The sequence below is a fragment of the Lemur catta genome, chromosome X (assembly GCF_020740605.2).
Source record: "Lemur catta isolate mLemCat1 chromosome X, mLemCat1.pri, whole genome shotgun sequence".
Lineage (NCBI taxonomy): Eukaryota > Metazoa > Chordata > Mammalia > Primates > Lemuridae > Lemur > Lemur catta.
Window position 1 is genome coordinate 58,997,780 of NC_059155.1, and position 12,139 is coordinate 59,009,918.

The 12,139-nt window shown below is 40.0% G+C and overlaps 1 non-coding gene across 1 annotated transcript; it reads right to left on the minus strand.

Moving 5' to 3' along the window:
• Positions 1 to 11,343: 11,343 nt before the first annotated feature.
• On the minus strand, positions 11,344 to 11,446 carry LOC123628965. Its single transcript, XR_006731841.1, has one exon. It is a non-coding gene; the product is annotated as a U6 spliceosomal RNA (small nuclear RNA).
• Between the last annotated feature and the right edge of the window lie 693 nt (positions 11,447 to 12,139).

The following is a 12,139-nucleotide window of genomic DNA, read 5'->3' on the forward strand; positions in this document are numbered from 1 at the left end:
TTTATACCCGTCCTTTTAGAGGGGAGGGAAAGATAACGAGTACAGGTAATTCTGTTTAGGGGCAACAAATGGAGCTAGGGAGGATAAATAGATGGGGGAAACAGATTGGCTTGTAAATGGTTCTCTTTGCAATTTAAATTAACCTGAGAGACAGGTATTATATTTAAATGAGTTGGGCCAGGTCTGGTTGCATTCTTGATCTTCTTTCCTGCAATATATTGAGATAACAGGGAGAGAGAGGGAAGTAAATTGCCCCCTTGATCTTTTGATTGGTCATTCCGGTTTATGCAGGTAGAGGGAAAGCCCACTCCAATGCTCTTTGATCTTGAATGGCCGTTAATTCAAAATATTCTTTATACCAAAGAGTCACATTTTGGGGTGAAATTTCCTGAGCTCCTTCAGCATCTTACCATGTAGCAACTGCAGTGAAAACACACTCATTTTCTCAATAGTCCTAGCAAAAGTTCCAGAATTGAAGAAACAGAATTCTCTGATTGGGCAGAACTGGATAATGCACCCATCTAGATAGAATAAGATCTGTCACTAGAAAAAGCCTTGTTAGGCAGCAAAAGCACTATATGCTCACACTCAGTTTTCCTCTTCCACATTCTTCCCCGTCAGTAACTCTGATCAGACTGTATCATTCATATCCGTGTATATATCTGTCTCCTCCACTAGACTGTGAGTCTCTATGTCTATTTGTCTTTGTGTTGCTAGAGATATTTTGGGGGCTTGGTTTCTAGGAGATGCTCTCAGTCAGTGAAGGACGAATGAATGTCTCTGCTGTGCATTTTTAATGGATTATTAAATTACAGGGAGCCATACTAAAGACCAAGTCTAGCCAAATAGTTTAATTTGCTATTTAGACAAATTAATAACATGACTATTTGGTTAAATACATAATTGTTACTGGGCTGCATGGTAAAGAGTTATGAATAGTGAACGGTTCACTCAACATTCCAAAATTATGTAATAAATGCCTTCTATGTGTCAGGGGCTGTGCTAGACACAAAGATTAGCCTCTGCCTGTTAATTAGCCCTTTAGGATTAGTGAGAGGCAGTATGGTTTGGTGGTGGTTGTTTTTAGGCTCTAGGGCTCTGGATTGAAATCCCATCATCTGCATTCACTAGTTCAGTAACCTTCAGGTGATTGCTTAACCATTATGCCTAAGTTTCTTCTGCCAGATGGGAATAGTACCTACCACAGAGGGTTGTTGTGAGGATTAAATGCACAAATGGATGTGAAGCATTGAGAATAGTGCCTGGAACATTTTAGAATGTTTAATAAATGTTAACTCTTATGATCAGCTCTTAACAGCAGCTAGTATCTACCTAAATATCACTTTATCCGTTATGCTCAACCTAAGGCAAGGCCCTGGTTTAGAGATTTGAAATTGAGCTTAAATACAACTTCTGGGCTTCAAGAGATGATTGAACACAATGGAAGCTTATCTCAGCCCCTAGCAGGTTATATTTTTGACATGAAACCTAGGATCTTGGCTTTCTTAATGTAAAATTGTTGTATCTCAGTGAGCCAGTAATCCAAGGCTCATGAATGTAGAGAAAAAAGAAGTGGTCTTTCCCTCGGGGAAGAGTTGGTGTTTCGTGAGGGCTAGGAAATTACTTTCTAAAATCCCAACACTGCCGCTGCTTGTGGCTCACTGGGACAATCAGGGTACAAGCAAATAGTTTGTGTGGCTGAACAGGGTTTGCTAACAACATATACTAGTTGTAAGTGGGCCCTTTGATGTCATGAAGAGAGGATGGCACTTGGAGGTCAGCAGACCTGGGCTAGAATCCAAGCTCTTTACTGGCTGTGGCATATTGGGTAATAATAATCATCACAGCTCAGATCACTGGACTGCTTACTGTGTGCCAGTCACTGCTCAAAACACGTGGCATAGATTATAATATATCATTTAATTCTTGCAAACAACCTTATAAGGTCAGCTTTTTCTATTTTCTTCTTTTACCAGTGGAAGGGACTGAAGGGCAGAGAAGTTAAGTAACTTGCCTCAGGTCACATAAGCAGTAACTGAGGAGGCCAGGTGTCTAACCTGGGCACTCTACCTTTGGAACTCATGCTATTAACTACTTCTTCATGTTGCCTGCCAGGTCAACCTCTCTAAGCCTCAGATTCCTCACGTGTAAAATTGACTTCATTGTACCTGTAAGGCTGGTGGCGGGCACCCCTCCCCTCCCTAATGGAAAAAGAAGAAGCCCACGAGATCTGCCGAGAACAATGCCTGCAAGGCCCAGCTAAGTTAAAGGATGACCACACCTGGATGGTTATCCTGATAAGAGTCACGGTTCCTAGACTCCACACATACCACCAGCCCCTCCTATTTCTCAATACCAGCCCTAAAACTGCAACAAAGAAATTCCTCATTCTTAGCACCAAAAAAACCCCCATCCCCCAATTCTAAAAAACATATATAAGCCCACTCAAAACTTCTGGGCAATGTGACTTCTCGGGCCTCTCTCTCTCGGGGCCCATAATCCTCTCCCGGGAACACCCCAATAAAGCCTTGTTACTTACCCCTTTCAACTCTGCTCATCTTTCTTTCTCTGACACCGGCCAATCCAAAAAACCTTACAGTACCCACCTCATAAGGTCGCTTTGAGAATTTAAGATAAGCTTGGGGAAGCATTTAGCACAATACTGGACACAGGGAAGTTACTCTCTGAATAAGGGTTGTTATTATTCTGTCTCTCCACCATCCCTAGGAGCAGGCCTGGACTTGCCTTCTTGTTACCAGTGCTACTTCTTGATTCTAATTAGTCTGAATACAAATTAGTTTCTGTGTAAAGGAGTTACTACTGGGTTAATTACAAAATGGAAGAAACTTGGATGCCAAGGTTCTTTACGAGTCCATCCTCAAACTGATTCTGCCTTCTGTTTCCTAGTTATGTGCACTACTCACCAGATCCCCCAACACTGGCTGATGTCCCTCCCCACTCTGCATCTAACCTTCCCAATAGGGGCTCCTGCCAGGCTGGCCATGCTTCCACCTGTTATCTCATTATGTAAAAGTGAATCTGAAAAGCATTGAAATGCTAACCTGCTGGGAGGCCCCTCCCCGCTCCCCCCAGTCACAAATACACCTGAAAGGGCTTTGAAACTGTTGCCAGTTATTTCATTCCTCATTGGCAATTTTTCTTTCCCTGACACCTTCCTGCTATTTTGAGTATATACCTAATCATGGAAACAATAAAGATTAAAAGTAACCTAAAAACATGGAAAGACGAACAGCAACTGAAAAACCTACCCCCCTGTGATGAGCTTGCACTCTCACAGCTGCAATGCAAAGAGATCTGTTCCTTTAGGAAAGCAGTTTGGTAATTTGCATCAGGAACTATAATTATGTTCCTGGCCTTTGACGCTGCAATCCCTCTCTGGGGATTCTGTCCTAAGGACAGATTTTAGCAGATGGAAAACAAAAGCCTGCAGGCACAAAGATTGTCAATGCAGTATTACTTTTACTAATGAGAAACTGAAAATAATCTAAATGTTTAGCAACTTGATATATATTAGGGCCCATCAGTAAATGAAATATGAATGATAAAAGGTTCAATTTATAATTTTAAATGAATAAGTTAAAGTATAAAATAGTTACAACCACACAAAAGTGTATTATATGGACACAACCTAGAAAGGACTATATATAGAAAATGATAATTCTTGTGTTAGCACAGTGGGTCAAATTATAGTCTATTCCTCCCCACTCAATGTCTTTGATTACTGATGTCAGAATTAGAAGTTTTAATGTGTCTTTAGGTGGATGATGAGGAGTGGGAAGAAGTTGTAGAAGGAATTTCAAATTCCAGCCCCGTTAACCCTATTTCCTGATCATCACCTTACAAGTAAAGCTATCTAAGAAATTGACTTAATTTTGTCTTTAAATAAAAAAGATATACAATAGCCATACCCACTCATCCTACCAAATATGCATACTCAGCCAGCTGCCACTCCTCAGTCCTTCCTTTTTTTGTCCCATTGTGGCATGGAGCAGGGCACAGGAGCAAATGCACTCATATTTCCATCCCTGCTCTGCCACTATCAGCTGTGTGGCCTTAGGCATGTTACTTTAACTTTTCCTAATCGAAGCCTTAGTTTGTTCATTTGAATAATGAGGCCAATAATTGTACTTACATTTTGGGTTGGTGTGAGAATTAAATAAATCAAGGCATGCAAAATCCGTAACATAGTATGCTACAGACTCAATGTTTATGTTTCCCCCAAATCAATTTGTGAGACCTAATCACCAATGTGAGGCCATTAGAAGGTGGAGCCTTGGGGATGTGACTAGGTCATGAGGGCAGAGCCCTCATGAATGGGATTAGTGCCCTTATAAAAGAGGCTCCAGAGAGCTCCTTTGTTTCTTCTGCCATGTGAGGACACAGTGAGGAACCAGAAAGCAGGCCCTTGCCAGACACTGAATCTGCCAGAGCCTTGATCTTGGACTTTCCAGCCTCCAGAACAGCGAGAAACAAATTTCTGTTGTTTATAAGATACCTGCCCAGTTTATAGTATTTTTTATAGCAACCTGAATGGAGTAAGACACAGTACCTGGTATTGTGCAAACACTCAGTAAACATAAGTTTCTCGCTACAAAATTGAAATAATACTAGCACCTACCTCAGACAGTTTATAGGGATGAAATGGGAAAATAAATGTCAAGCCCCTGGCCAAATAGGTGCTAAATGTGTAGTAGCTGTCAGCATCAAAATTGTTGCACTGGGCAGTCTCTTCCAGTAACAGAATTATTGAATGATAGAAGGGGCATATCATGCTCATGCTGATCAGATTGGTGCCTAGAGAGACGTACCTGTTAAAAATTCCTCTAAGCAAGCAATATGAACAACACAGTGATCTGAAGGTCAAGGGGCATGTGAGATGGTGACTCAGCAGGGAAAACGTGCAGAATAAAGACAAAGCTCTTTTCAAAACCATGAAGAAACTAGAAAGTAAGCAGGATGATTAATGCAAATTGTAGAAATTCATGGAGTAGCTCCCAAAGAAGTATACTAAGAGGTCAGAGGCAAGTCAGCTAGAAAAACGTTAAGTACAATCTTAGAGGAGTTGAGCAAAAGTGGGAGGTGTGATCTGAGCTCAGAAAAGAAAGGGGCTAATGATAATAGCTAATACCTAATCTATATTTAGCACTTACCATGTCTCAAGCATTGTGTTAAGCAATTAATGCACATTATAGAACTTTGCCTTCCCTTATTATCCTGTGAAGTGCATTTTTATTGCTACTCCCACATTACAGTCTAAGCCCAGGTATGTCTGATTGTAAAACCTTAAATTATACCAAGTCCTAAAGGAGTACCTTTTGGAAATAAACCATTGAATCAGGTTTAGGGAGGCCAAAATTAAATTCTTCATTTTTAAACCAGGAATCCATCCTTTGCTCTGTACTTGCCATAATTTCACTACTGTCCACCCAGTCACCTAAGTCAGAAACTTAGGAGTCATTCTTGATGTTTCATTTTTTAGTAGAATCAGTCATTAAAGCCTTCCAATTTTACTTTCTAAGTATTTCTCAAATCCGTCTTTCCTCTGTATCTTCTGCAACCGAGGTTCTCCTCTTTCCCCACATGGGCTATTCTAGTACTGTCCTGTCTGGATTCTCTGCCTCTAGTTGTGACTTCCTTGTAATCCATTCTACAAACTGTAGCCAGCATGATCTCTTTGCTTTTGCTTCCTCTTTTCCCCTACAAAACAATTATTCTAAGATGCAATATGACCATATCATTTCCCTCTAGAGAACTTAGTTATTCTGTAATTATCCTGTGAGTGACGTCCGCGACCTAACTTTCTATGTCCTCACTTGGGCCTACTTCTCTGGTTTCATTTCCTGCCATTATCCAGCCCATGAACTTCAGGTAGTTCCTTCTTATTCACCTCACTAATTCATGGCCTCATGACTTCACTTGTATTATTTCTTCTGTCAAGATCACCCTTCTCAATTGCTTTCCTCTTAGCCTTTGTGTCTCAACGTAAACATCAGCATGTCCAGAAAGCCTTCTTCTGACTCCTGTCTGTGCTAAGTCACCTTCCTGTACCCTCTGCACTCACCACCTCACGTCTGGTCACTTACTATAGTATCTTGAAAAGATCCTCATGGCCATGGATTATGCCTTGTTCATCTTTACACCCCCAAAACCTAGTACATGCTTGAGCCATAGTTGCGTTTCAATAAGTGGTTTTGAATTGCTGCAAGCATTTAGGATCTGTATCCAAGTAATACTTGAGGTATAGAGATTAAAGAGACCTAACAGAAATAACTACCATTTGTGAAGCATCTACCGTATAGTGACCTCCAACTCTGACTGGCACTAACTAGTACACTACCCTGTATTATTTTTCTCCATGGCACTTATCAACACCTGTCATATTATACATTTTACTTATTGATGTTTGTTTTGTTTGTTTGTTTGTTTTGTTTTGTTTTTAAGCCAGACAAATTTAGCAGTGCGGGATTGTATACTAACTTTAGTGACACTAATGTTAATAAGGTCTGATATACTTGTTGAGTTGTTAGACTCCTCCTATTACATTATCGACTCTGTGAGGGCAGGCATATTTGTCTTTGTCCATTGATGCATCCTCAATGCACATAGCAGGGCTTGGCACATAGTAGGTTCTCAGTAAATATTTTTTGAATGAATGTGATTGGCATGTAATTTCAATGTATAATCTCATTTAGTCCTCCCAACAGCCTTATAAGGTAAACACTAATGTTTCTATTTTAGAGGTGAGAAAAGTGAAGCTCCTCACCACCTATACAGAGAATGATGGAGATTTTGAGAAACTGGTGTATATATGAGAAAGAGCCAATAGATTCAAAGATGATTGACTCAAAGATCAGGGTTACAAGATCTGGGGATGCAACAAAAATACCAGCCCAGTAGAAATACCAATGAATAAGTGAATCTCTGCCAAGATGACCTGAAAAGAAAGACTGATTATTCCTTCCCCAGATAGTCTACATTCTACAAATAGAATCAATTTTGCCACCTAAATAGTTAATTCTGTATCTAAAAGAATGTGGGCACTTGTGAGGACTTCCATAGGAAAATTATGAGGCAAGGCCATTGGGGCGAGAGTACAATATTTGCAGACAAGCCTCTAAGAATTTGCAGAGAAAAGTTGGTTTGTGGTACTGAGAATTAGGATGCCCATTGTGTGGCCTCTGTAGTTACAAACCACACTTATCTTGATAAGAGTAGGTGAAAACCAAGTACTTTGCAAAAGGCCTCACAAGGCTGTCTCTAGTTAGGGTCTGGAATGTAACTGTTGTGTCTGGAAGTTGGCCAAATCTCAATAATGGTGACATACCCCAGAAACTTTTAATTCTATCTCAAGTTTTGGCCTCTGTAGTCCCTCACTACAGCAGTGGCTGCTTGCAGTCCATTTAAGACTCATTTTAAAGTCTCTGCCTTGACTATTTTCAGTCTAGATAAATTAGGAGTGAAGAAAAACACAGGCTTAGGACAGGCAGGACTGTTCCTATGGATTCTTGGCTCTTTGTATTCCTCTAGAGGGGAAAAGCTTCTTGAAGTTTCCTAAAAGATGAACCCAAAATTGAGATTTTTTTCCCCCTGTGTCAGCTCTCCCAAAAAGAAAAATATCTGTTATCTTATCATACTTTATACTTTATTGAGTGCTTTTCACTTACACTAGGGCATTTTAATCATCACAATCATTTTATAATGGAGGAAGTGGAGCAAAGTCATATACGTAGTTGAAGGCCATGCAGGTCGAAAGTAGTAGAATTTGCTTTATGAGTCTTAAGTGATAGCAAATCCCAGTCTTGTATATTCTGCCTTTTATGAGACATCTCTACTTGGACATTGCACAGGCCTTTCAAGCTTACTGCGGCTAAAACTCAATTCATCATCTCTGCCCCCCACCTCCAAAACATTGCTCCTTCTCTGTTCCCTATCTCAGAGGACAGAACACTTCTCCATCCTGGTGTCCAAGTCAGGCACCTGGGAGTCAGCCTTGACTTTTACTCCCATGATGTCTCCTGAATACATTCTCTCCTCACTCATCACTCTGCCCCACTATCCTAACTCAGACCCTCATCTCCTGTCATCTGAATTGATGCAATGACCTCTTCACTGGTTTCCCTGCCTCCATGCTTGCTGCTTCATTTTTCAATCCAGAGGGACCTTTTAAAAGCACAAATTGGATCAAGTGATTAAAATTCTTCAATAACTTCGCTTTACCTTTAGGCTAAAGTACACTTTCCTTAGCTCTGCATCACATCCTCCCTCCCGTCTTCTACTTTCCCTGCCATGAACCCTGCACTCGACTGACTGAAACTTTTAGTTTCTTGAAAGGAACATGAACTGAGCTAATATTTGTTGCACACCTATTATGTGCCCAGTGATGGCCTAAACGTGCCATCTCTTGTTATGTAATGACTAGCAGCTATCTTATGTGGTAAGTGCTGTCATCATCTCCATGTGACAGATGAGGAAACCAAGACAGAGAGAGGTTTACTAACTTACCCAAAGTCATACAGTTAATAAGTGGCAGGTTTGGCATTTGGGCCTAAGCAATCTGGTTCCAGAGCTTGTGTTCTTAACTACAACCCTACCTCTTTCATTCCTTTCTACCTGCCAAGCACGTCCTTTCTCCTTTCTCCTTGTTCACTAGGTTAAACCCTGAAAGGCTTAACTCAAGAGTCTTCTTTGGGAAATGTTCCCTGACCTCTCAACGTTCCTTTACAATCTCTGATTCCCAACCCATGCTGAATAAGGTATCTGTCTTCTGGCTTCTGCTAGAACCTATGCATATCTTTAATTAGAGCACTTGACACATAGCTCACATGTCTGTTTACGAACTTCCTGAGGGCAAGGAGCTTGCTTTAGTCACCTTTTATCCCAGCATGTCTGTAGCACAATGCCTGGAACACGGTAAATCCTCAGTGAGTAATTTCTCTTCTCCTGGAAGATCTCCTACAAATAATCAGGGATGAGTTCCTATTTGCCAAAACATACAAATCAACAGGTGACTTACTTACTAGGGTCAGAGGCAGAAGCGGCTAAGAAAGAAGGAAAAAAAAAGAGAAAACAGGTGACATCCTTTCCTATTCTAGAGCCCCAAGAGCCTACACAAAACTAAGCAGGGAACACTTCTCAACAGGATGGGATGGATCATTAGCTGTATTTTAACACTTTATTTGGATATTTTTAAATTTAAAGAAAAGTTGTGAGAATAGAAATCATAAAAAGAACACTCATATACCCTTTACCCAGATTCACCTATTGCTAACATTTTCCCCATTTGCTTTATTATTTGCTCACTCACCCTATCTCTCTATCTCTCTATCTATCTAATCTATCCATCTATTTATGCATCTACCTACCTATCTATCTATCTGTCTATCCACATGTAGATAGTAGCTGATTTTTCCTGACCCATTTGAGAGTATGTTGAATATATATGGCCATTTTACTCATAAATACTTCACCATTCTCTTATATAACCCCAGTACAGTTATCAACATCATTAAATTTAACAGTTATATGATGCTTTAATATAATCTACCTTCTATATTTCATATATGGGATATGGAATATTCCAGTTGTGGCTTATGGCAATCTATTGTCCTTTATAGCATTTTTGTTTGTTTGTTTCTGCCAGTAAATGACCGAATCTAGGGTATTGAGTTTAGCTGTCATGTATCTTTACTCTCTTTTGATCTAGAATATTTCCATAGTATTTTTTTTAAGACTGTGATCCTCTCCACCCCCTACCTTTTAAAAATATAATATCCCTCATTCATGCTTACCTAATATTTCCTTATAGTTAGATTCAGGTTATATGTACCAGTCTGGAGTGCAACAAAAATGACATATGCCCTTCTTAGGGAATCACACGTGGAGGTACATAATGTCCTTCTACTCCTCATTGATCATATTAATTTTGCTCACCCAGTCAAGGTGTTGTCCAATCATTTCACTGTATAGTTACTGTTTTGTTTCTTGCATCTGTGGGAAGGTGCACTAAGAGCATGCAAACAACCTGCTTCTCACTAAATGTCTCTAGATTTAGTATCCATTGATCCTTGCCTGAACCCATCTTTACCATGCTGGCTACAAAATGATGATTTTTCCAACTCCAGTACTCTCTCCATATTTACCAGTCAGCCCTTAGTATTCTACTATAAGCAGGAGCATTCCCTTTTCCTTCTTTGCCTATTTATTATCACTATGAACTCATGGATTCCTATTTTTCATCAACAGCTTATAATTCATTACTGCTCTTAATTATTTTGGTGCTCAAATTGTTCCACATTTGGGCAATTCAATCCCTTCAATTGAATCGAACCCCTTCAATCTGGTTCCTGTGCCCTTGTGGCACATCCCCATCCTTTTCTTGAGTGCTCCTTTACTTTCTGGAATAACAAGATGTTCCAGGCTCATCTTGTACTTGCCATACTCCAACTCTGGAATTACCCATCATCCAAAAAGTCCTGACTTCTTTTAGTAGGAAGTGGTGTTAGAGACCAAAATCTCATGAGAACTAGGCTTGTTGAGCTGTACTTTTAAGCATGATAAAAAGGTTCTGTGGGGGCTGGCCAGATAGGCAAGGGCCATCCTAGCCGTGGGGGAAAGACAGGAGTCCAGGGGTTAGTGGACATTCTCAGGAGCATGCCCAGATACTATGGTAAACATTGTAGGTTGCTCACATGACAGCCTCACGTGCATCCTCTTATGCTAAATGAAGAACCCTGAGCTGTTGTTTGCCCAGTCCTGGGAGAAGAATCATTGTTTGTTTAAGCCAACCATGGTAATCCCATTCCCATTCGCTTAGTGGGGTCTCCTGGTGAGCAAGTAACCAGTTCCAGTTAATGAGACCCCAGGGAAAGTCTACTACAAAGTTTCTGAGAAAGACTGTACACTTGGATAAAAGCTGCAAGCCTTAGAAGAAAATAGCACTTTTGTTCCATGCCTCTTTTTTGCTGCTTAGACTATTGTCCTTTGAGTATGTGATGTTTACTGTTGCAGCAGTGATCTTGTGGCCATTCATTCATTCAATAAATGTTTACTGAATGAATCCCATGTGCTAGGCAATGTTCTAGGACCAGTATTGGGGATATAAGAGTAAAGAAAACAGACTAAAGTCTCTGCCTTCATGGAGCTTACATTCCAGTGTGTGAGAGAGGTAACAAATAAAGCAAGTAAAATATATGGTATGCTTGATGATGATAAGTGATATGGAGAAAAATAAAGCAGGAAAAGAAGAGAAGGAATGCTAGAGGTGGAGTTGTAATTTTTAATAAGGTTATAAGGGACAGCCTGATTAAAAAGGAGATATTTGAGAAAAATATGGAATGCTTCATGAATTCAGGTTATCATCTTTATACAGGATTATGGTAATCTTCTCTACATGTATTGTTTCAATTTTGGGGAATATATCATACATTTTTGTTAACTATAGGCACCCTAGTGTGCTACCCAATGCTAGATTTTATTCCTTCTAACTATATTTTTGCACCCATTAAAAAATAAAAATAAATAAATAAAAATAAAATGTTAAAAAAGATGAATCCATTTTAAGGAATATGTGCTGTTGAAGAAAGGGGAGACATCACTATACCTCTAGAACAGCAGAGAACAAAGATGGAAAGAGCTCATGTCTTTGATGACATCATTGAACTGCTGAGTTAATCAACCCTGGAATTGACTTGATTCCATACTTCTTGTCATGTGAGATCATGAAATGTCTTTATTGTCTTTGTAAGTGAGAATTAATCAGATACCTGTAGTCACAGCCCAAAGCGCTGTAACGGATACAGGGGTCATTAACTAAGTTTGTTTGTCTGGCTCAGAAAGCAACTGTAGGGCCGGCTTTGTGAGTTTAGTTGTGCAGGATTTCGAAGCTGGGAATGCTGGAGTTGGAAAAATGACCCGTTTGCAACCATCATGGTAAAGATGGGTTCAGGCAAGGATCAAGGGACACTAAATCTAGGGGACATTTTAATGAGGTGCAGATCATAGACTGGTTAAAGAGGGGCCAGGGTAAAGAACAGATGTTGCCAGGGGTCCCAGGAAGAGAATAACAAATCTAGAAAGTTGAAGATGACCATGAGAACATAAAGATAGGAAAGAATAAAGG